At 39.0% G+C, this 25,843-nt stretch overlaps 1 protein-coding gene across 4 annotated transcripts in view; it reads left to right on the top strand.

The window, feature by feature from the left end:
* The window catches only part of PLCB1 (phospholipase C beta 1), a 738,118-nt gene that overhangs the window by 294,474 nt on the left and 417,801 nt on the right, over positions 1-25,843 (top strand). The gene's annotated exons all lie outside the window — the stretch shown is intronic.

Raw genomic sequence — 25,843 nt, forward strand, 5'->3', positions numbered from 1 at the left:
AAACATCCTAGGAGCTAGAATTGGAGAATGATGTTGATAAGATAGTTTATTGCACTTGGCCCCTGACCCTATGTCTTAATTTGGATTTCCCCCAAATCTGACTCTGGGATTTGGGTACAAGAAGTCTCTTTGACCATGATTCCAAGAACCAGAGTGAGTGGAGTGGGGAGAGTGAAGCAGGGATGAGAAAGTCAATAAAGGGTACCTTACTGAGGGTGTCACAGATGTGAGCCATTGGGGTCCAATCCCTCATGGGGGACATCTAAGAGGTTCATGGGTCTGTGCGTGTTCCCATACATGTTCATACAGGGAGACACACTAACATGTATGGGAGCAGTCCACCTAAGCTTCAGGTGGCTTCCTAAGTGCCATGATGATGGTGTGAGGGTCCAGCAGGGTCTTCTCCACTATAATGGAAATTGCTTCTGCAATAGGCTATTACCCTACAGAAAGAGATCAAGGGCTCTTAGGGAGGGAGATCTGAGAACCAGGAGACTCTCAACTAGGTCTCCTATGGTCTTATTATATGGCTTATTTACATTGCTAAGGACCACAGAGTACAGTGAAGTTATTGGATTTTGTCATCTGAGAGATTATTCCTCTCTCTAATGTCAATATTCTTCTGCATCTTTTTTCACTAATAACTTTATCTCTGTTTTACTGAAACTTGCCCTTTCTGTCTCTTTCCCTATTTCTCCAGAGAACACTAAAAATAACCTGTAAGCTAATAAATCTCAAAAGTGCAGGTATGGTTTGCTTGAAGTTCCATTTGGCCCATGTGTATTTAGCTACTTCTGAGTTCAAGATATTGTGAGTGTTTGAATTACATTTGCAGAATCCAGAGGAGCAGCGTGCATGGTGTGACCAAGGAGATTTTTCTGTACTTTGTTTGCTTTCATTTATGTTTATCTCAAAAATGATTTAAAACCATTTGCATAGGTGCAGACTAAGTTCTTGGTGGATAGAAAATAAGGTAAAGTCTTTATAGAAAAAAAAGTGTTTTGGATTTTAAAATATTGCATTAAACTGGATTTAGTTATGTGTTATCAAATTGACTTTCCTCCATAAAATGGAATTCTAAGGGCTCTACAGTAAAATCCAGGACAAATGGTCACACTCACTGCAGAGGATGCAAAGGTATGCTCACTTACCTTAAGCAACCTCTTATCCCTTTGGGAAGCAGGATATATGCCCAAGAACAGATGAAATAAACTTATAAGGGAATACATTTTATGCTTAGGACTGGGAAGATTCTGTGGATACTGGGAGAATATGTGTGGAAAAAGATCTGAGGAGGCAGAAGGCTATCATTTAACATCCTCTTAAAGGCTCCTTCGAACCTGAGGGCATTTGAACCAAGCCTTGAAGGTGTAGAGACTTCCAGGGAGGTTAGGCAAATAGAGTTGGACTTGACTGTGTTGGGTTTAGGGGACCGTGTGTAGATAGCCTGACTGAAGATGGCTATTTGGCAGAAAAGAAAAGGGAGAAACGTGAAGGGGGGTGGGAGACATGAGCGCAGGGGGAGATCTTTAGTAGTGTAGTCCTTGGGGTCAGAAAGAGGGATTTGACCCTACAGATGAATAGACCAGATTTACTGTACATATATTTTTTGCAAAGTTGAATTGATCATGGCAATAGGATGTTACTGTCCCAATCATTCATTTGCTTTTCAGCTTTGTATAATAACAGTCCCAGGGTTGTCATTTCTGTGGCACAGGTTTGAACTTTGCATGCCACGGGTGAGGCCAAAAAAAAAAAAAAAAAAAAAAAAAAAAAAAAAAAACAGTATTTGAGATTTATTCATTAAGGAGTTTATCCATTTATTTGCTTTTGTTGAGTGCCTTGAACTAGAACTGCAACACTGAACAGAAGAGCTCCCTGAACAGGTAGAAAAAGGGTTACCATTCAATGCAATCAATCTTAATAAAAGAGCCCATGAAACTATATACAGCCTAATCAGATTCTCTAATTGATTTGTTACTCAATTCCTACTTTCAATGGAGTCCCATATACTTTGTAAGAAGACAGAATGTCTGAGCAGAAAATTTTATGAGAGAAAATCCAATTTGTCAGGTACTGGAAGCCCATTTTTTGTTCCTGAATAATAGTTCAGTCCAGCAGGATAGTCTGATGCCGGCTGGAAGGGGCCCACAGACCTACCTGGAGGAAAACCAGGTCACCCACAAGCATTATATATGGGGTGTTGCTGATCTGCCATCTGCAGCCTGCAGTCCCTGAGCTCCAGTTGGGTCCTTCCCATCAGGTCCAAGGGTGAGGCTCGTGGTCAGTTCCCTGGTGAAGGATGTCAGGATTTTCTGTAGTAACTGAATCGTAGGTTGGAAGTGCTGAGAGTCAGACATAGATTCCTGGTTGCCTTCAGTGGCCCCCACTTTATTCCCATCTTTCCTTCCATATTGTCTGGTGTACAGTTCTGTGGGTCCCCGAGCAGATGCAATGGCACCAGTCTCCCATACATCTCTTCAGCAGCTCCCACAGTTTTATAAGATGGAATTGCTCTAATAAACCCTGGCTCCAAGTCACTCTGAGTGTCTCTGTCTCCCTGATCGTGTGCCAGTAGCATTAGTGTCTATTCCCCCTGCCCCATTCATCAGGATACCTCTGAGCACTACATGATGTGGAATATCTCCAGAAGGGGCAAATCATGGCTTTCTGTTCACCCGCCCTCGAAAGACCTCAAAAATGAACATTCGTAAGTTTTCTAAGTTCATATTTGGTTGAACTCTGCGGTGAGTGGTGAATGGCTGTCTCTTATCTATCAGTGGAGCGCATTCTAAAAGCTTGCTTTGTTCTCTGGAGTTCCCGTCGTGGCACAGCGGAAATGAATCTGACTAGGAACCATGAGGTTGTGGGTTCGATCCCTGGCCTCGCTCCGTGGGTTAAGGATCCAGTGTTGTTGTGAGCTATGGTGTAGGTCACAGACGTGTCTCAGATCTGGCATGGCTGTGGCTGTGGCGTAGGCCGGCAGCTGTAGCTCCAATTAGACCCCTAGCCTGGGAACCTCCACATGCCGTGGGCGTGGCCCTAAAAAAAGACAAGAAACAAAAAATAAAAAATAAATAAATAAAATAAAAGCTTTCTTTGTTCTCTTTATTTTTTCAAAGATGATCTTGGAGTTTTGCAAGGTATGTGCAAATGAGAAAATAAAAATCTTTACATTTTAGAAGCAGGATAACTACTTTCTGAACTTCTTATCTAATGATAGTATAATTTTCATACAGTCACTAAGTATTCTGGATGCCTGGGTTGGCTCAAATACACTGATGACTCTTGTTTATCATAACCCAGCCATCCTGTATCCTGGAGCCTGGATGAAATGAAATCCTTTCTCCAAAGCTTCTGGAGTGCACAGCAGGGAGGGCGACAACACTGGGATCTCTCAGAGTTCCAGAACAACCTTCTTAAAATCCCCATCTGTATAAAATACTTCTTGTATGTTTCCATTATCTCATATTGCCATTAGCTCATTAATGTAATTTTCACACGATAATAGCAGTTAAGCTCATTAATGTAATTTTCACGTAATTATTACAGCTAATGATTATGTAAGCATCTCTGATCATGTGGAAAATTAGAGACATTAAATTAAAATATTGACACTGATGTTAGTAGGTAATGGTTGTTTATTAGATGTCTAAGTTTTGAAAGCTTTTTTAATATAACCTTTTAAAAATCAAAGTTAACAGGTCTTTGGTATATAAATTAAACATGTGACACTCATTTTAAACTTCACACAATACTTAACAGCTTTTGCTAACACATTTCTTTTTTAAATTGAAGTACAGTTGATTTACAGTGTTGGGCTAGTTTCAGGCATACAGCAAAGTGATGTATCTATATATACTTTTTCAGATTCTTTTCCATTATAGACTATTGCAAGATACTGAATATAGTTCTCTGTGCTATGAGTAGGTCTTTATTTTTTATTTTATGTAATGTGTATCTGCTAATTCCAAACTCCTAATTTATCCCTTCCCTCCCCTTCCCCTTTGGTAAACTGTTTTGTAAATAAGTTTATTTGCATTATTTTTAAAGATCCCACACATAAATATCATACAATATTTATCTTTGTCTAACTTATTTCGCTTAGAATGATAATCTCTAAATCCATGCATGTTGCTGTGAATGGCATTATTTCATTCTTATTTATGGCTGAGTAATATTTCATTATAAACACGCACACCACATCATCTTCTCTCTCCATTCATGTCATGGACATTTAGGTTCTTCCATGTCTTGGCTACCATACATGGTGCTGCTATGAACATTGGGGTGCATATATCTTCTTGAATTAGAGTTTCCGTCTTTTCTAGATATATGCCCAGGTGTGGGATCATTGGATCATATGATAACTCTATTTTTAGTTTTTTAAGGAACTTCCAAACTGTTTTACATAGTGGCTGTGCACCAACTTACATTCCTACCCACAGTGTAGGAGGGTTCCTTTTTCTCCGCATTCTCTCCAGCATTTTTATTTGTACATTTTTGATGATGACCATTCTGGCTGGAGTGAGGTATACCTTATTTAGTTTTTATTTGCATTTCTCTAATAATTAGTGATGATGAGCATCTCTTCCTGTGCCTGTTGGTGCTTCTTAGTGATTTTATGTGGCTTCTGCATTTGTCATAGGAAAGATCTTTTTACTATATCAGCTTATATTTTCAGAAATGTGACTTTAGTCGCAGGCCTTGGAACAGTGATTGACCTATAAAAAGCAATCAAAAATGTTAGTAATTATAAGGATAATTTCACAGGGAGGCAATAGTAGGAGACAGGACCATTTGTTCAAAAGTATGGGTTATTTGTAACTCAGATGTTTGCGTATCCAATTTGCTTATAAATGTTTGAAATTTTTGAAGTAACACTTTATCTTAACATTGTGGTAGGTTTTGCCTTTGTCCTTGATTTGCGGGCATCGGGTATTTCCACAAGCAGCGATTTGGATCTGAAATTATTGTAAATGGATTTGCATATTAGAAGTGACCCTGTCAGAGTTCCATTATTAAATAAGGTCACAGCAGTAATTCTGATTAATGGAGCAGATTCCTGACAGCTCTTAGGATACTTCCAAGACATTTATAAATACTCACTTTCGTAACAGAAAATGTCCTTAATTTTCTTACCTGTACAGTATGGGTAATAGTATCTACCCTACAGATTATAATGCAAGTAACAGAAGTTCTGAAAGAAGCTAAATGAGAGCAAGGTAGCAGAGCTGAGATGCCGGTCCCCAGCCAACAGGTGGTACCTTCCCTCATCTGTGTAACCTGTTCTTGCCTGGGATCCTGGCATAGGACATAACTCCAGTTTGTGATTTTTAAATATCCTGTGAACCCCCAGGTTTGTTTGGGATTATCTGAAGCCATAAATATAAAATCTAAGAATGATAAGATGCTACTGAAGAGCAGTGGTAGCATTTAAAAATATTCAGTAAATACCATTGTGAAAGCTGCAGCCCTGTTCATTAAATCAGTGCACTTTAGTAGCTAAAACAGGAATGTCATGACATAATGCAAGGCCGTACTTCAAAAATTCCAAGTGTATCTGTGAGAGTAACAAAAAGATCCAAATCAGAAAGAAAAATTTGCCATTGTTGTTCAGAATTTCTTATGCTTACTGGCAGTGCATATTTTTTAAGTCTCTTTATGTTTTAAATACCCTGTGGAGTAGACCTGTTTGATAATCTGAAAACGAAGTTTAAAAACTCAACTGTCAGACAAAGATCATGTCTCTAGCAAGAAACATACTGAGGAAAGGGTGTGACGTAGAGAAATGACACGGGCCTCAGCTTCCCCTAATTGGAATTAAGCAAGAGAGGAGAGTTGAATGACATTGTTATAATGTGGAAAAATGAATCCTGTCAGCTTATCATTATTTGTGAAATTCTTCAGTGCGGTTAATTTGCTTACATAGGGTACATGGTATGTTTTATATGGACCCACTTAGTATTTAGGCAATAAATTGCCAATAATGTACAAATTCAGCCTTCTTACTCCGAAAGTTTGTGGAACCTGTCATTCCAGAAAGGGAGAAGCAGAAATAAAGGGTACACAACAAAGGGTGGCTGGTGTTTATTTATTTTTTCAAGGTAATCAAACCCTTGCAAGAACTTCCTTGGAAATAATAGAAGTTTAGGTTCAGAAAGAATCTACAAGGTCCCCTCGCCCTACTGGAGGGGCAAGGAACCTATCAGATACTCTTTTTTTTTTTTTTTGTCTTTTCAGGGCCGCACCCATGACATATGGAGGTTCCCAGGCAAGGGGTCTAAGTGGAGCTGTAACTGCCGACCTACGCCACAGCCACAGCAATACCAGATCTGAGCCTACACCATAGTGCCTGCGACCTACACCATAGCTTACAGCAATGCTGGATCCTTGACCTGCTGAGCGAGGCTGGGGATCAAACCTGCAACCTCATGGTTCCTAGTCAGATTCGTTTCCACAATGGGAACTCCCAGATGCTCTTTAAAGATAGTGCTCCCTGATCTAATAAACATGGGAAACCTCACATACCATATTGTTCTCTTGGAGAATAACAATTCCCATTAGCATGTTAAAGGTTCTGATAAGTCCTGTCTTAAAGAAACCTTTTATGTTTAACCTGGTGACTCCAAATTTATTTAACCAGAGTCTTTTTTATGCCCTAAAACCTTGGCACACTGGTATAGTTTTATTAACCACACCTGAATTTGTCCTGCGTACTCAACCTGCGGTCCTTGGGCCAGCAGCATCAGTATCACCCAGAGCTTGTTAGGAATGCTGAGTCTCAGGCCAAGCCACAGACCTGCTGAATCAGAATTTGCATTTTTTAAAAATTTTTATTGAAGTAGAGTTGATTGTAATGTTATACTTATTTCTGCTGTACATCAGAGTGACTCAGTCATACATCTATATGCATTCTTTTTTAAAAATACTATTTTCCATCATGGTCTAGCCCAAGAGATTAGATATAGTTCCCTATGCTATACGGTAGGACCTCATTGTCTACCCATTCTAAATGTAATAGTTTGCATCTGCTAACCCAAAACTCTCCATCTATCCCACTCCCTCCCCCTTTTCCCTTGGCAACCACAAATCTGTTTATTTCTGTTTTTTCAATCTGTTTTTTAAATCTGTTTATTTCTGTTTTTTGTATAGGTTCATTTGTGCCATATTTTAGATTCCACATATAAACAATATCACACGGTATTTGTCTCTTTCTGACCGACTTTACTTAGTGTGATAATCTCTAGCTGCGTCCGTGTTGTTGCAAGCGGCATTGTTTCATTCTGAATAGTATTCCATTGTATATATGTACCCATATCTTCTTAATCCATTTATCTGTCAATAGACATTTAGGTTGTTTCCATGTCTTGCCTATTGTGAATAGTACTGCTATGAACATAGGGGTTCATGTATCTTTTTGAATTACAGATTTGTCCAGATATAAACCCAGGAGTAGGATTGATGGATCATATGATAGTTCTATTTTTAGTTTTCTGAAGGACACTCCATTCTGTTTTCCATAGTGGTTGTATCAATGTACATTCTCACCAACGGTGGAGGAGGGTTCCCTTTTCTCCATACCCACCCCAGCATTTGTTATTGGTAGAATTTGCATTTTAACAAGATCCTCCAGTGGTCCATGGGCAGATTCAAGTGTGAGAAACACAGGTCTATTTTCATTCTCATTTACCACCTTCACTTCCATAAGCTAGAGACTTGGTGAGAAAATACCTCCTGCGTAGAATTTAAATAATTGAGGAACTGCAGGAAAGTTGTTGAACCCAAGTAGAGTCTGCGTGTGCCTCCTCTCTAGCTTCTGTGATGCTGGGAGATGTCTTTGGAGGCTTAAGTGAACCTTTACAACCTGCTCCGTTGTGCAGAGGGTTGTGAGTAATGAACCTCTGGATTACAAAGCGCGAACAATGAAGCCTGTGCCTTTGCCCAGGCAAAGTGTCCGCTGCTGGAGCTTATAGAACTAAATGTATTTAACTGAAATCAGAGCATGACTAACTCTTCAGGAAGAAGATTTACATATGCACAAAAAAGGGCAGGAAAGTGCAGAATTGCAGCTTGTTGTTGAAAATTGCGATAGATATTATAACTTTCAAATATGATTATTGGTTTGTTCTGGCAAGTGAAACATTTATGAGAAATCAAAGCACTGCTCATTATGTAAAACGCCCACAGACAAATCTCTACCAGAAGCAACTAAAATACATACAATTGACTGAGAAGGGACAGAAGGGACCTTTCTAGGATGATGGAAAGGGTCTGTATCTTGATAAAGTTCCATAGGTATATGCATTTGTCAGATTTGGTGAATTGTTCACTTCATATTTGTGTATTTCACTGTATGTTAATTATACTTCAATAAAATATAAAATATTTTCTCTTATGAAATTGGAGTACAGTTGCTATTAGCCAGGTGGGCAGCCAAGAATAAATTGATAAAAATGTGCTTTTGGAAGTGCCCTTCACTTGGTATATCAACAGTATTTTATTTGAGGGCACAGCCATGTGGGTTGTGTAGGTGGGTTGTATAGGCTGGTTTACACTGACCTTATAGGAAGGCGGGCTTCTCAAGCTATACAGTGCATCCAGATTCCCTGGGGAACCTTTTAAATTGATTCTGGATGGGACCTGAATTTCTGTATCTCTAACGAGGTCCCAGGAGATGTCACGGACCACACTTTGAGTAGGAGAAGTCTAGAAAGAAATACTCTGTCACTCTCCTGGAACTGATCCCATTTCCTCCTCTTTCTTCTTCTTAAAGAATCTCATTTTCATCCTCGAGACATCATTGCATATCCTTTACCTCTGAAATAGATGAATATAAACCTCCTAGGCCATGAGGACAAAAAGGACTAGTATTATACACCGTCAGCAGCAAAGTCCAGGATGTTTGAGCCCTTAATTTCTAGATTTTCCCTTGCAGAGAGCTGATGTGTTATGTCTACACTGCATTTGATTTTAGGGGGGGTAAAAAAAAGAACAGTTTTTGCAAGTTTCTTCAAGAGAGAGCACTTCTGTGCTGTTTTTAAAACTTCCTTCTCATTTTTCTGGTGTCTTCCAGCAGGCAGTGGGAAAACCTGCTTAAGCTCACCCCTCATTCACTTTGAGTTTATGGTAACATTTTTCTGGCACCATCATCAGCAGATCCTGCTTTTATGCAGAGTTGAAAGGACCACAGGAAGTACTGCTTCTTTTCTGACTGGAAAAGCCAGGGACTCGCTGACAATGTGATTTCTTTCCCTGAAATGTGGAAGGATGATTGGTAAAAATGAAACATAGCACAGCCATCTGTCTTCACTGGGGGCCAAGTCTGTGAGCAATGCGATACTTTAATTCTCGGTAGTTTCTGGACAAGGCTTAAAATAAATCATAATCCTAAGGAAAGAAAAGTTTCTATTTCTTTCCAGTGGGAGTTGAAAAAATAGGAAATCCATTACAATTTGATTTTCTATTCCATTCCTGGAAAACCAAACAAGTTAACTAGCTTTGTTTGCACACACACATAGACTTGCATATGTATGCATACACATACACACATACATGCATACACACACATCCCACAGATTTGAAGCTCAGAAGAGGAAATTGATGAGGAACATGGAACTAAATAGAATTCCTTTTATAGTCCAAGCTTCAGACCCTCATAGAGGCCGAGATGTTCAGAACACAGAGCAAAATAATGAGGATGAAAAAGTGCCAAAATTTGAAAAAGATTATTATAACAAGATAATAACAAAGACCAGGAATCTAGATACACCCAAATTTGCAGCATAGACTCATGGAAGATGAAAGTCCAGTTTGTTCCCCAACTAGAAAGTCTAAAAGGAAACCTGGTTTCTCAGGATTTGAAGACTTAAACCTTGAATTCTGATTCTTTAATCACAGTTGGTCTTAGTTGAGTTAGAAAACACAGGGGTCAGATGGAGCTTGATGGGGGATGGGGTTGCGCAGAGGGCTGTCTGGTGAGGGAGACAGTTAAAAAGACTGTTGGAATAAAGCTGGGGAAGGAAGATAAAACCAGGGGTGGGCCCAGATGATTCAGGACATTCTAAGGTAAAGCTTCCATGACCTGAATCTCAAAAAATAAATCTGAGGTCCATGGTAAGGGTTAGTGGCTATGTTTAGATAAAAGGAAAGGAAATTGCACAGGAAAAATGGGTAGTATCAATAGAATGGGCAGAATTATTAACTTCTGGTTTGTATTCTCCATTCCCACCCACCTTCCCCAGTTACTTTTTTTTTAAATTTATTATAGTTGATTTACAATGTCCTGTCAATTTCTGCTGTACAGCAAAGTGACCCAGTCATACACACATGCACACACATTCTTTTTCTCACATTATCCTCCATCATGTTCCATCACAAGTAACTACATATAGTTCCCTGTGCTATACAGCAGGATCTCCTTGCTTATCCATTCCAAATGCAATAGTTTGCATCTACTAACCCCAAACTCCCAGTGCATCCCACTCCCTCCCCCTTGGCAACCACAAGTTTGTTGTCCAAGTTATGAGTTTGTTTCTTTTCTGTAGATAGGTTCACTTGTGCCAGATATTTGATTCCAGATATAAGTGATATCATATGGTATTTTTCTTTCTCTTTCTGACTTAGTTCACTCAGTATAAGGTCCAAGTCACTTTTAAACTGCACGGAAGACCCAACCATCATGAAGAAGGAAGTGTGACAGATTCATAAGAAAACACCTCATTGTTTTAGATGAGTTCAGAAATCTCAGGGAAGCAGGTGACTGGACTCAGATAGTTTAGACCATCTTTGAGAGATGATGGAGAACAAAAATGGTATCAGAAGTTAGGAGCTTCTGTGACTTCCACCTATAATTTTGCTTAGCATCTTTGTCACATGCTTCTCAGAAATACTAGAACAAAGGGGAAGAAGATTTGCAATCTATCCTATGGGAGTTAATGGAGAACTTGTAGATTGTGGATTAGATGTATGATTTCTGGTGCCATTGGTGGTGGCTGAAAGAGAAGACTTCTTTTATTTTTAAAAATTTTTTGTATTAAAGTATAGTTGATTTACAATGTTCTGTCCATTTCCGCTCTACACAAAGTGACCCAGTCATACATATATATATATTCATTCATTTTCTCATGATTTCTTCAATGATATTCATCACAAGTGATTGGATATAGTTCCCTGAGCTCTTCAGTAGGACTTTGTTGTCTATTCATTCTAAATATAATAGTTGGCATCTACTAAAAGACTTCAAGAAACCAATATTACACCCCGTAAGAGAAGAGGCGTTTCCTTGTGTCTACCCACGTGTTGACTGGATCCCTTTACTCACTTGAATCCTATCCTCGTCTGTCCTGGGGACTTGCTCGAGGAGGAGGGATCTGTCCACACTTTCCTGCCAGTCCTGGACAGTTTCGGTATGTTCTGGGAACATCAGAATAGCTGCCATAAATACCTACCCATTGGATTTTAATTTCCAGATTAGAAACAACTGACTGTGATTTTTTAAACACTTTTTAAATTCTTCAAGAACCGAATGAAGTAACTCCTGGTGGAAAGACAAGGGTATTTCCTGTAGATCTCCTGAACTAGAGCTCATAGGTTTCAATGCCATCTGTGGCTAACGTGATACAGCGACATTGTTACCTCTCAGTGCTTTCAGGTTCTGTCTTATTCATGGGTTATAAATTCAATTTGAAGGGTTGGGAACTGCCATTTTTAAAAATGAAATGTAATAGAGTTAAATACAATGCCATGGGAAACACCAGAGTGTTAACACAACTAACACATTTGAGGGCTGGTTTGTGTGTGTTTCAGTTACATGTGTATCTGTGTGTATGAGTGTCTTGAGTGATGATGTAAAATGCATTTTACTGAGAGGCATGATCAGAAAAAACATAATGCTGTTGATAAACATCAATGTATTTCTGTTAGGAAGATTTTTGGGGAAAGCTCTTTATGGTAAAAGGAAGAACACTAAAAAAAAAAATTGAGTATCTCCTCTACAGAGCCATTTTAATCCTTTCAGCTTCTGTTTATTAGGCATGATGTTTTACCATTTATGGATGAACACTTAATGGCTTAAAAAGGTGAATTAACTTCAGTGGCTTAAAAACTTAAATTAACTTGCGTCTTCCCAGTTGCTTCTATATATCAGAGCCTGAATTCGAACATGGATCTGCATTAGCCACACTGCAGTGATATGTTTGTTAGAGTTCAAGGTTTGCAACAAAGAGGCAGCTCCGATTGAGAAACCTGAAAGCATCTTCCAGGTATGTGCATGGTGAAGGCTGAAAGTCTGAACTCCAGAGTAAAGCCAAGAGTTATTTGCTTTGTGGTCGGGCAAGTAAAAGTGTGATTCTGAAGATAGGTCTGGAACTAGAAGACAGTTCATAGGAGAAGTAGGAAAATGTGCCAAGCATCTGAGTTATATTTACAAAAGAGCACAGCTGAGCTCAAGATGGAAGAATTTCCACTTAATTAGAGAGGGTAAAAGTGATCATCCAGGTTTAGATGATCCAGAGAGAGGTGGTAGGGGATGCGAAAGCCGGACTGTTTAGAAGGGAAGAGAACAGGAAGGAGGTTCTCTCTGAAGGAAGAGATTATACTTCTTGGGTACTTGGTTGGCGTAGGCAGAGCTGGTGCATCAGTGGACCACTAGCCTCAGCATCACCCTGCTTGGGAAGAGGATGAAATTCTGATTTATTTGGCCACACCCAGGGTGTCATGCAGATGTTCCTAGGCCAAGGATTGAACCCAAGCCATAGCAATAACCTAAGCCACAGCAGTGACACTGCCAAGTCCTTAACTGCTGGGCTACTAGGGAACGCCTGAAAATTAGATTTTTATTTTTCATCAGGAGAGAGAAGAGAAAATGGGAGTTAAAGAAAAACGTTCTCCAATGTTTATTCGTTTGAAATATTAAAAGAATTTATATTTTTACTGTATAAATATATATTGATGTAACATCTGTTAATATCACATTATACACAAATAAACTTATATTCTTGTCTATTCAGTTAATTCCAAGCTCAAAAAAATATCACATTATACACAAATAAACTTATATTCTTGTCTATTCAGTTAATTCCAAGCTCAAAATGAGGGGGGAAAGAAAACCAAGCAATAGAGAAGCCACTCAGGAGTTCCTGTAGTGGTTCAGCAGGTTAAGAACCTGACATAGTGTCCCTGAGGATGTGCATTTGATCTCTGGCCTCACTCAGTGGGTCAAGGATCTGGTGATGCCACAAGCTGCAGCATCGGTTGTAGAATTGGCTCATGTCTGGCATTACTATAGCTGTGGCATAGGCCTGCAGCTGCAGCTCGATTCAACTCCTAGCCTGGGAAATTTCATATCCCGCACATGTGGCCTTTAAAATAAAATACAAAACCCCCACAGTTTCAAGTACTATTCCAAATGTTGACATTCTTTATGTGAATTAACAAAACCTCTAAGATTCCTTCATTGTCTCCAGGTAGACATGAGGTTATGCTCTGAAAGTAATGTTAGAGAAGTAGTTACTGGAATAGAAATGTCACTCTCTTTGCTTTTTGAAAAAGAAACAGAAACAGAAGGATAGGGAGGAGAAAAAGAATAAGCATTCCTTCCAACAAAATGCAACAAATGTATAATACACAGGTGATCTTTTTTTTGTTTTTGTTTTGTTTTGTTTTTTGTTTGTTTGTTTGTTTGATTTGGTCCTTTTGATCTTTTTTTAGGGCTGCACCCACTGCACATGGAGGTTCCCAGGCTAAGGGTCTAATTGGATCTGTAGCCTCCGGCCTATGCCAGAGCCACAGCAATGCCAAGTCCAAGCCGAGTCTGTGACCCACACCACAGCTCACGGCAACGCTGGATCCTTAACCCACTGAGTGAGGCCAGGGATCGAACCCACAACCTCATGGTTCCTAGTTGGATTCGTTTCCACTGTGCCACAATGGGAACTCCACAAGTGATCTTTAAATACCATAAATTGATTCACATCCTTTCTCAGTCAGTTTTCACAGCCAGATGAGTTTACAGCAAACTCCTGGGCAGATTTGTGGTTTTCAGAAGTTTGGGGTGGGGATTGTAGGTCTGTGATTGGTAGGCATGGTGCTGCAGGCCTTCAGTATTTATTCTGATGGTTCCCCCTTTGGGTTTTTGTATGCTTAGGCTCATTTTATACAACGATGTAAAGTTCTCTAGATAATTTAGTGTCAGCAAATATTACTTTGGAGTTCAAGTTTCCACGTGAGGATATTAAAAAGAACAAAACTAGTAACTGAAATTTAATGTCAAAAATTTGATTTGAAAGGGCTTGGATGCTGTAATTACCCTGCTCAGGCTGCCATAATAAAATATCAGAAAATGGATGGTTTAAACAACAGAAATTTCTTTTTATTGCTTTTTTTTTCTTTTTCTCTCTCTCTCTCTCTTTTTTTTTTTTCTTTTTTTTTTGCTTTTTGGGGCCACATCCACAGCATATAGAAGTTCCTAGGCTGGGGGTCGAATCAGAGCTGCTGCTGCCAGCCTATGCCACAGCTACAGCCACATGCAATCCAAGCCGCACCTATGACCTACAGCACAGCTCATGGCAATGCCTAATCCTTAACCCACTGGGTGAGGCCAGGGAATCTGCATCCTCATGGGTACTAGTCAGATTCTTTTCCTCTGAGCCATAGTGGGAACTCCCAGAAATTTATTTCTTATATTCTGGAGGCTGGGAAGTCCAAATCAAGGTGCCAGCAGGGTAAGTTTCATTTGAGGCTCCTTCTCTTGACTTGAGGACAGTTGCCGTCTGCCTGCATGTGCATCTGACCTCTTCTTTGTATGTACAAGGAGGGAAAGAGAGAGAGAGACTTCTCTGGTGTGTCTTCTTATAAGGCCGCTAATCCTGTCATATCAGGACTGAACTCTTATGATCATTTGATATTAATTACCTCCCTGTTTATAAGCACTTTGGGGATTAGAGCTTTACCATACGAATTGGTGTGGGGATGCTGGAGAGGAACACAGTTCAATCCATAGCATATGCTGAAATTCAGACGTGATTTTTCATTGCTTACTGGATGATTATGTGCGGTGGTTTGTGGCAGTCTTAAGAAAAAATCCTATTTTCTTTGAATTCCATGTTTGCTTCTTTTCTCAGAAATTCTTTCCCGCATGATCAAAGAGACAGGAACCTAGAAGTGGCATTTGAAGTTGCCACCATTAAACCTTTGATCGATGGAGGCTAGTTACCCATCCAACAAATAGGAGAAAGATCACTCAGCCATCTAAATTCACAGGCATCTAAAGTCGCGGTGCAGAGTTGCACAAATCTAGTTGGCATAGAAAACAGTTCCTGTCCTGAGGTGAATTTAGTACTGACCCACCATTCCTGCACAGTTTCTCCCAGGGATGCTCATAGGTTTTCTGCCTGAGCCATATGTAGGTTTTCTCATCACATGTGGGATCCATTCATTAGTCTTGGCTGGACCAAGTTTCTCAGAGTCAACAGATTCAGCATCATAGCCGTAGTCAGCTGAGGTTAACCAAAACTTCTGATTAGACCTAGGATGGTTTATTAACACAAGTAGCTTTCTTCAGGACAGTTATAACCAGAAGCAAATTCCTTCCAGTGTCCTGTCCGTTATTTGCCATCTTAGTTGATCAAGAGAGAGAGTCTCAGGGAGTTCCTGTTATGGCTCAGCAGAAATCAATCTGACTAGGACCCATGAGGATGCAAGTTTGATCTCTGGCCTCTCTCAGTGGGCTAAGGATCTGGCATTGCTGTGAGCAGATGCGGCTTGGATCTGGCGTGATGGATGTGGCTGTTGTGGAGGCTAGCAGCTGTAGCTCCTAGTGGACCCCTAGCCTGGAAACTTCCATATGCTGTAAGAGCAGCCCTAAAAAGACAAAAAAAAAAAAAAGAAAGAAAAAAGAGAGAGAGAGAGAAAGCCTCAGACCTCAGAGGCAGGAGTGTAATTGTAAACATCTGGGGGCTTAGCTTTCTAATAATTGTACAATTTTAACTATAAATTTCTAATAACTGTAAAAGAAAATATAACTTTCTAATAATTATAGAGAAAGATTGGATTCTAGAAAAATTGCTGGGAGATTAATTGTTCAAGAGCTGAAGGTTTCAAATATCAGGAGAATCTGATTATTTTGATTTGCAACATGAATGCCATTTTTTGCCCATGCTTTCTGAAGTTCTCCCCAAAACAGGAGACGTATGAATAGCAAGGTCAAGCATAGGCTTTGGAGTGACTATACTGGTGTCATACAGGTCTTCTCTGCGTGATCTTTGGCAAGTTCCCTAATCACCTGTGCTTCAGTTTCCTGAGTTGTAAATGCTCGTAGTCAGAGCAACTGCCTCAATAGATTGTTGCAAGGATTAAATGAGAAAATATATAGAAAACATAAAAGGGGAGCTGACACCAAGTAAGTGTTCAGTAAATGATAGATATACTGTCATCATTATCATCATCATCATCATCATCATCATAATTGTGGCTGGATGTTTTCAGATGATAATGGTTGTATCCAGTTGGTAATGGTCCCTGCTAATTGCCCTGGAGCACAGTGTGAAATAAGTCTGTACATGAATGTTGCAAGTGATTAATTTTGAGCAGTATGACATCTAGAATAGTTGTGGACAGCACCAGGGGATAAGCTATTTCTCTGGAAGAATGGTACCCATCCTCCAATTGTAAAATATGAATTAGTCAACTCACTGTATTTTTGGTTTTGCCCTTAGTACCAGAAAATTACAAGATAATTTTCAATCACAGTGACTATTAGTTCTGTGGCTAACATGTTTATTTCTTTTCCTTCTCCTGAATTGATTTTCTGTTCGTAAGCTAAAAAGCATGCACATTCTAGGAAGTATGTACCATGCTTTAAAATGAGACAGGAAGTTAGTCGGCAATTGTTTAATTCCTGTATTCATTCCAGTAGTTAGTGTCTGCACTTCCTTCTGAAACTGAAACATTTTGAAAGCATGGTCTCTATCTTTTTTTTTTTTCATTCTTTCCTTATAGGAACTTGGGTGAATGTGTCTAAAACACTAGACACCTAGGTTTCACAGTGGTGAAACACCTGGTTTCTATCATTAATGGTGTAGTATACAGCAGAGGACACAATTATAAAATAAATAATAAATAATAATAATATATACTATCTATATGAACATGGAAGATCATGAGGGTGAAAGTTTCTAGTCACCGCTTTATCTCTATTCCTAAGACAATGCCTGGAACAGATTAGATGCTCAATTAATATTTGTTCAATAAATTACTATGCTTAGAATTTACATATATTAAAAATGTTAGAACTAAAGTTTACTGAGCCACTCATATCTATATGCTAAGCACCATATTTACCCTAATACCACAGAAGTGGAGGGATAGTTTCCATCCTTCATGGGTAATGAAACTGACTTCTTAAGGCATGACCTGCTTCGTGGAAGTCATGTTCAAACTGACAGTGTCAGGACTCCAAAGCATGCATGCTTTTCCACCATACCACCCAGCCTCTCATCACATAGACAACTAGACATGTACCTGTTCTAATGAAGGTCTGTGCACATCATACTGGGACCTTGTCATGTAGTCACAGTTCTGGATTCTGTGACATGCCTGCAGGAGAGTACCTGTTGAATTGAGCTACAAAGTTAAAGCTAACTCACTGGGGATGAAATTTGGCATGAAACTTACCAGCTACCCAGCGATTTGAAGGGGCCGCTCTTCACTTCACTTCTTAGTTCTTGTGTAGATATCCTCTATACATGAAGGCAGTTTCTGATCCTGACCACACAAAACTATGGAACATAGATGTGGTAGATGGAATTCTGAGATGGCCCCCTGACCTCAGCCTCTGTTGTCCACACCCTCCATAGCTTCCTCCCCTTGAGTGTGGGCAGAATCTAGGATGTGCCATGTGCTAGTAGGTGATGACAACCGTGAAGGGATTCTGCAGAGATCAAGTCCCAAGGCAGTTGGTTAGAGTGTATCAAAATGGACTTCTATCCTGGGTGAACTTGCCTTAATTAAGTGGAAGTCCTGTAGAAAAGAATCAGGGCCATGCCTGAGGTGAGAGACTATCCTAGACTTGATGAAGTTAGTAGTCATGTTGGAGGGGCCCACAGGGCAGGGACAGTCATTCAGCAGGCTCGAAAAACTGCAGGCAGCCTCTGGGATCTATGGAAGCCAGAGGAAAGCCAGCAGTCTTCAGTCATACCACTCGAGAAATTGAACTTAGCCAACAACCTAAATGATCTCTGAAGAGATTCCCCAGTCAAGTCTGGATAATAACAGAGCCTGGATGACTCCTTAGTTGTAGCCGTGTTAGCCTCTGACAGAGGATCCAGGGAGGCTGTGCTCAATGTCTAACCCATGGAAATAGATAATATGTGCTATTGTCAGCTGCTGGATCCATGGTAATTTCTTACACAGCAATGGAAAATGAATACTTATACCTTAGTGACATGTCAGTTTTAATCCCAGAAGTTGAGCCTATGTCTCCATCATGTCACTGGCCTTGTTCCTGTAGTTCCATTTCTCACGAGTAGACTTTTGGATTCACCTAAAAGTTAATTTCCCATTTCCCCCTGTCAGATAGACTGAAATGCAAAGAGTTTTTCCAAAGAAGCTGTATGTTCTGAAATACCGTTATTGTGGTTGACTAACCCCAGGTGGAAAGATGAACTATAATAAGAGTTTGAGCATCTCTAAGGATAAATTAGAAACATTCCAGGTGATCCCTAGGTGAGCCATGCTAAATTTCTTCTCCATATGAAGAAAATAATGATGTGTTTCACTACTTCTTTTGAAAGGTCCATCATTAGGAATACTAAATATAATACAGGACTGCATATGTTAATTTTTTTCAGCAATGGCTATTTCTGCTTCACTAAATCTGGAAACTTCACTCTGTGTTCAGAAAAACAAACAAGCAAGCAAGCATTTCCAAGTAATCCTTTCATATTGTTGCTACATGGGATGAGATTTTTAATATAAAAAATCTGTTATCACCTAACACTATTTCTCTTTCTTTCTCCCTCTCCTCTCTCTTTCCCCCCGTTATTTCTTAGATCTTAATATCTTAGCCCTCCTCCATGTAATGACCGCCCCCCACCCCAACCCTGCTCTAGGCTTACATCCTTCTAGCTCAAAACCAAAAAAAAAAAAAAAAAAAAAAAAAAGAAGGAGGCCTGGTTCCAATTGCTCCAGCAAGAACCCTGGGATACCTTTTATTGAACAAACTTATATTATGGGCCAGTCCTTGACCTAGTCACTCTGGTCATGGACTTTGATGATCTGGTAGCCAGGCTCGGAATTCATGCCCTTTCCTATTGCCAGGAGCAAAGTTAGTTAACTAAAACCATGTGCACTGGAGTTCTGTTTTTGAAAAAAGAGAAATGGATGAAAAATTTCCTTTGCCAAAAAGACTTCCAAAAAAAGAGAAGCCTTTCCAGGGAGTAGAAGTTGAGAAACACATTCAGAATTATCTAAAGATTGGAGGGAGAAAGAACATTCTGAAGCACCTATTTATTAAAATATCACCTAATAGTACAAGAAGAGACAGTGGACTGGAAGAGATTAGACACTCTTGAAATAGGCATAACTCATTTAAAATGGCTGCCTGAAATGCTATTTCATTATAAAGCTATTGTTTTAGAAATGTTTTTAATCAATGAAACACAGGCACATGAACACAAATCTTCTAGTCCTTAGTGCATATAATATGTATTTCTCAAATAGCCAGTCATCTAGTAGAGTGGTAACCTATTGGATCCACGTCAGTTTGTTCTCTCTGATGTGCTGTCTGTTTCTACCAGCAGTTTATATTATCATGAACATTTCTGTGCCAAGATGCCTGATAAAAATCTGCATATATTAGCTATGGCAGTGTCCACAAGAATGGCAAAGAACGATATTATATTCATTGTTCAAATACCACTTTTTCCTGGGGCTCTGGGCACTCTCAAGACAGTCCTCAAGGAAATATTAGGTAAAATCACCAGTTATGTAGTTTTTAGGTATTAGGGAAAATCTTTGAAAACTAGTAGGTCATATGCACATTGTTGCAGCCTCAGAGGATTGACAGCTAGAGGAAACAAAATTACAGTAAGTAATACTGGGAAAGTATTTCTTTATAGACTATGCCAGGATGAGGCAGTCAGTCCCTCAAACATAAATAAATCCCCATGAATAATTGTATATAGTCTATATATTTATAAATATATTTTACTTCATATATGTACTTATACAATTATTTTACCATATTTTACATCTTTATATTTTATATGTATATATTATATATTTTATTTGTATTTGTACATTTTATATTTAGTTTATATGTTATATACAGTTTCACATATGTTTATTATTGGTATTTAAGCATTAGGTATAAGGGACATTTCTAATTAATTGGGAAATGGTGTCTTCTATAAGGGTTTTGGGACAATGGATCAACATATGTCATATAATTACTTTTGACACCCTACCTTACACCATAAAACAAGTAAGTTCTGGATGGAATGAATGTCAAAGACATTGAGGGAAATCCAAAATTACTAGAATATTCAAAAATGCTTTTTATCACTGTGGAGGGGGAGAAGACATTTCTAGACATGGTACAAAACCCAGAAACCAGAAAGGAAAACATAGGCAGAATGTCTGCTTAGCACTGTTAAATGTCTGATTGGCCAAAGTCTCAACAGACAAAGGTAAAAGATAAGTTACAGATTTAACAAAAACACTTATGAGATATATCAGAAAGAAACTAAATATATGTCCTCCCACATACAAATGGCTCAAATCAACATGGCATGAGGTTCTCAGGCACCTCTGAATGTAAGCCTCGCTTGTCTCTTAATCATAAAGTTTAGGATGCTTTGGGGATCAATCCTTACCCGGCCAGGTGCTCTGAGGCCTGCCTCTCAGTGGCCTTTGTACAGCAGCCCACAGGTGCAGTCCCTTCCCAGAGGATCACTGAGACCTAGCTCGTTGCCCCACTTCTCAACACAAGCCACAAAATTCCCATCCTTACCCCTAAGTACAAGGAGAGTGTCTTCTTAATCACTGGCCACTGGCTGTCCGTCTGGCCCCATGATGCAGGAAGCCAAGGACACTGCTCTTTCTTGGCAATGTGGACCACCACCCCCGGCCTTGCATGTGCCCTCCAGAAACAGCCTATTTGTACTTTGGTTGTTGACTTCACTCCAGAAAGAAAGTTGGGAAGAAAAGAGTTTCAGGAACAGGCTCTAGAAGCCCATCTCCTCTGAATCCCCTCTCTGTCATTATTTTTGAGCATCTCTGAGAGCCTGTAAGTTTTCCTTAAACTACCTTTATATTCCCAGTGGTTTGCATAGAATGGACATTCAGGAAGTATTTTGGCAAGACTGAGAAAATGATTAAACAGTTGACAGCAAACTGCCTACTCCATCTTTTCCATCCACAGGGTTCAGGGTCGGTAGCTGAAGTGGCTGTAGATGCCAAGCTTTGAGGTATCTTCTGGGCAGTAGTACACTGGCATGTTTCTTACAACTAAGGGATTCTTTGTTTGGCCCTTTGCAAATAATACCTTAAACAAAACCTCTATTCTTTTTTTTTTTTTTTCTTTTTAAGGCTGTACCTGAGGCATATGGAAGTTCCTGGGCTATGAAGTGGAGCTGCAGCTGTTGGCCTACATCACAGCCACAGCAAAGCAGGATCCAAGCTGCATGCATCTGTGACGTACAGTGCAGCTTGTGGCAACACCAGATCCCTAACCCATTGAGCAAGGCTAGGAACTGAACCATATCCTCATGGGTACTAATCAGGTTCTTAACCTGCTGAGCCACAATGGAAACTCCAGAAAACTTTATTCTTAAAGACTTCAAGATGTATTTTTTCCTAAAACTTTTAAATACAAGTAGCATAAACTGTTACTATTTCATAAGAAAAACTGTGCTACAGAAAAACTCAGATACTTAGCCAAGGGAGCTGGATTTTCTGTCAAAATTTTTTGAAAGCTTGTGTGGTTTATACTATTCAGAGCACATTCCGAACAGGCATTTCTTACTCTTTAAAATTGTGTGGTATTTGGATATTTAGATTTATGACATTTAGATATTTAGATAGAGGATATGTGGAGAGCGGGTCTGTAAATAAAACTTGGATCTTTTCTAATATTATCTTTCTTCTACTATATTTTATAACTTCTGCCTTAAATTTGATTTAAGCCTTTTCCCCTCCCTTTTGACTGATTAGATTTTTTCCTTTTCTTTCCTTTTTTCTAGATTATTGGGCTTTTTGTAAGTGTGGAGAAAACACTTATCGTGTACCAAAGTTCTTAAAATTTTTAAAAACTTCCTTTTATTAAATATTCCTCATCCTCTTTTGAAACTATTATGACCTTTACTTTCTATTTTATTTTAATTAATAATATCTTAGAGATATTTGCAAGCTTATTTGTGGTGCATATATATTATCTTGTTAAGTGCCCAGAAGTGATTCATATAAAAGATCGTTAGATTCAAAGAAGGTTGTGCTAAAGGAACAATAAGAATCTAGATAATTTCACATATTCAGAGCTTTTCTCCTTAGAACATTTGAAATATAAGCTGATCATATCAAGGTCACCATGAAATGGAATTATTTAAACTAGTTGTATTTGGACAGAATTATCTTACAGCTTGAAAGCCAGCAATCAATCAGTGGCTGGAAAACAAAGGCTGGAAAATCATTTTAATGGTGGCCAATATTCTTCTGGCAAAAAAGGCTCAAACATTTGAGAAACCCTTAGCTAATATTGATATGGGTGATGATAAACAAGGATATATTATTTTTATTGTTCTGTTTTCATTCTTCAAATCCTTTGGACTTATTCACATTTTTATTGTCTAAGAAAACTGCTTAACAGTTATATCTGGAACCCTGAAAGGAGAAGAGAAACTCAGAGCAATGGGGTCCCCAGAGATTCCTTATGTTTCCTGGACTTTCTGCAGGAATTGACTGTGATACCTAATTCCATCTCACACCTTTTAACTAGTAAAATACATCTCTTTGGGCCTTACTCGTGTTTCTGTATGTCTGGAAAGTTTGTATATCATAGCTAGCACACAGCTAAGAAATAATTCAGCCTCACTAACATCAGTAGAGGGTCTTGAAGCAGAACAAATTCAAGAGACTTTACTGCTGTCATTCAATAGAGTAGTCTTTTCTAAAAACATCATCTCAAGAAAGCTAGTTATGTCCCTGCAAAGATGTAGCTACATTTCTTGACAATTTCTAATTATTACAATTAAATGTAAATCATTGTTTCTGTTGATATTCCAGTTAAAGCAGCATCGCCATTTCTTCATTGACCTCAAGCGTGTTAGCGCTACAGAATTTGTGTGAAAACTGTACCCATGTGATTCTTTTAATAAAAAAAAAATATGTATTTAGAATGACATGGCTGTAGTTGAAATCTATGTGAAAGTATCAATTTCAAACTTATAGATGATAATAGGGTACTTACAGAAGAGCCTGATAATAAAGACCTTCAGCCAAAGACTTCCTGAATATGATATAAATTTCTGAAGGGTAGAGTGATATGCTGTAAGAGAGAATTGATTTGAATGCATTTTCCAGCCAAGGTTTTTGATACCTCGCAGTGTACTGGTTGCAAGAGAATCTGATCACAGAGTAAGAAATTTGATCAGTGTAATTCTAACTCATGTCAATAGGAAATAATAAATACTCTTTATTCTGGAGGTTTGCTGGGTGACTTAATACTTATCTAAATACAGATGGTTTTGCATGAACTTTGGGAACTGTATTTGCTTACTAATGTACCAGGCAGATATGAAACATGAGCAGTGATTGACCAGGAGAAACAATGTCTCTGAAATCATTCAAGCTTCCAGGAGAAGTTAAAAATTCCTATGAGGAGGTGGGGAAGGGGGAAGGTCAAGGGGTGGGAGCCTTCTCAAACTGTGTTTAGGAAGGCTGACCATTCCCCTTGGCTTGCTCAACTCTGAAGCTCTTTGTATTAGAAAATTTCCTTAAACCAGTTTAAATATCAATGCAGGAAAGTTAACTGAGCAGCAACAATAAGGCATCTTACCTGGACTTGTTATGTAATTAATATAAAGAAGCATTGTATTAAGATAAATGAATGTGGAAAAAAATATAAGAATCTGGCTTCAAGAAATATGTCCTGTTCTAGTTTGCTATTCATATAAATGAAAATAGGACAAGGCACACTGCATATAACTGAATATAGAATATTTGTAGAAACAAAATAACATTTAGTTTGTGTGTGTGTGTGTGTATGTGTCTATATACAGGATATAATTTAATGATTCATTCATCTTTTATTTTTATTTTGAGAGTTTTCTAAAAAATCTGCCTATATTTTAAGTAGTTAATTGTACCTCTATTTTTTAAGAATTTTCCTGATTTTTTTTTAAATTAAAGCCCAGTTCAATGAATAGCTACATTAAGAGTTTAGTGAAAGCCCCAAATCAAAGTTGTCTTCTTTTGCAGTTAATTCAGGTGGATCTATCTTTCTTGACATCAGTTATCAAGATTTACAATACTATCTATTCAGTTTTTCTTGGTTTTATTGATGAAATCCAGAACATGTAACTACTTCTGCCATGCTGTAGAAAAACCAGTAAAACAGCCAAACATAAAAACTAAGCATGCTGGGATAATACTATTAATTATGAAATAGCTACAGAGTCATCTTTGTTTACTTGAATATTAGTTTACCACAGAGAGACTCAGTAAAACCCAGTTTTCCAGACAGCAGAAAAAAAAACTGCATTTGACATTTTGATTTAAAAGTATATTGTGGGAGTTCCCGTCATGGCACAGTGGAAACGAATTCGACTAGGAAACATGAGGTCGTGGGTTCCATCCCTGGCCTTGCTCAGTGGGTTAAGGATCTGGCATTGCTGTGGCTGGGGCATACATAGGTCAGCAACTGTGGCTCCAATTGGACTCCTCGCCTGGGAATCTCTGTATGCTGCGGGTGTGGCCCTAAAAAGCAATAAATAAATAAATAAATGTGTGTTGTGGTGTTTAATGCAAATGGCAATTGACTATGGATCCTGGCCTTGCATTGTATTTTTCTTGAACATTATTGGCTGAAGTGGAAGTTCCACCATCTTGCTGGGCTGAGACCCCTGATTTTTACATGGTAATGAATGAGTATACCACTCATATTAATTTAAAAATCACTTTTACCAATGTGAGGAAGAAATTGGCAAGAAGGCATATTGACCATTAGCCAAACTGGAGACGGATATATGCTTATTTTTCTCTGTTGGCTGTTCCCTTTCTCCCAAAGTCCATTCTCCACCGTTGTCTTATCTGCTCCTTTTCCCAGCACCATGACTCTGGGTGACAGTTGGAGTTTGGCCAATGAGAGACAGTCAGGCTATTGGAGGGAAGTGAGGAGAGACATGAGGTGTTTATCTTCCATCCTCCCTCCTTCAGCACCACATTTGTTGCAGTGGCTGAATATCTCCTCAACTGCAGCTCCCAAAAGACAGCCCCTCTTTTACAGCTCCAGCTCTCATGACATAGAGTCAGTCTTTTCCCATCACATCCCTACCTCTGCTTCACCACATCTCTTCAGGACCAGGGGTAACAATAGCCCCCCAACAGTGGCTAATCCTCCATGCACTGGCTTCCCTTATTGGTTCACTTGACCTGCTTGTACCTCTGAGTTCTAAATCTTGATTAAAATCTCTTCACTTTGGAGTTCCTGTTGGGGCTCAGTGGTTAATGACTCTGATTAGCTTCCATGAGGACTCAGGTTCAATCCCTGGCCTTGCTCAGTGAGTTAACGATCCAGCGTTGCCATGAGCTGTGGTGTAGATCACAGACATGATCCTGCATTGCTGTG

The sequence above is a fragment of the Sus scrofa genome, chromosome 17, assembly GCF_000003025.6.
Source record: "Sus scrofa isolate TJ Tabasco breed Duroc chromosome 17, Sscrofa11.1, whole genome shotgun sequence".
NCBI lineage: Eukaryota > Metazoa > Chordata > Mammalia > Artiodactyla > Suidae > Sus > Sus scrofa.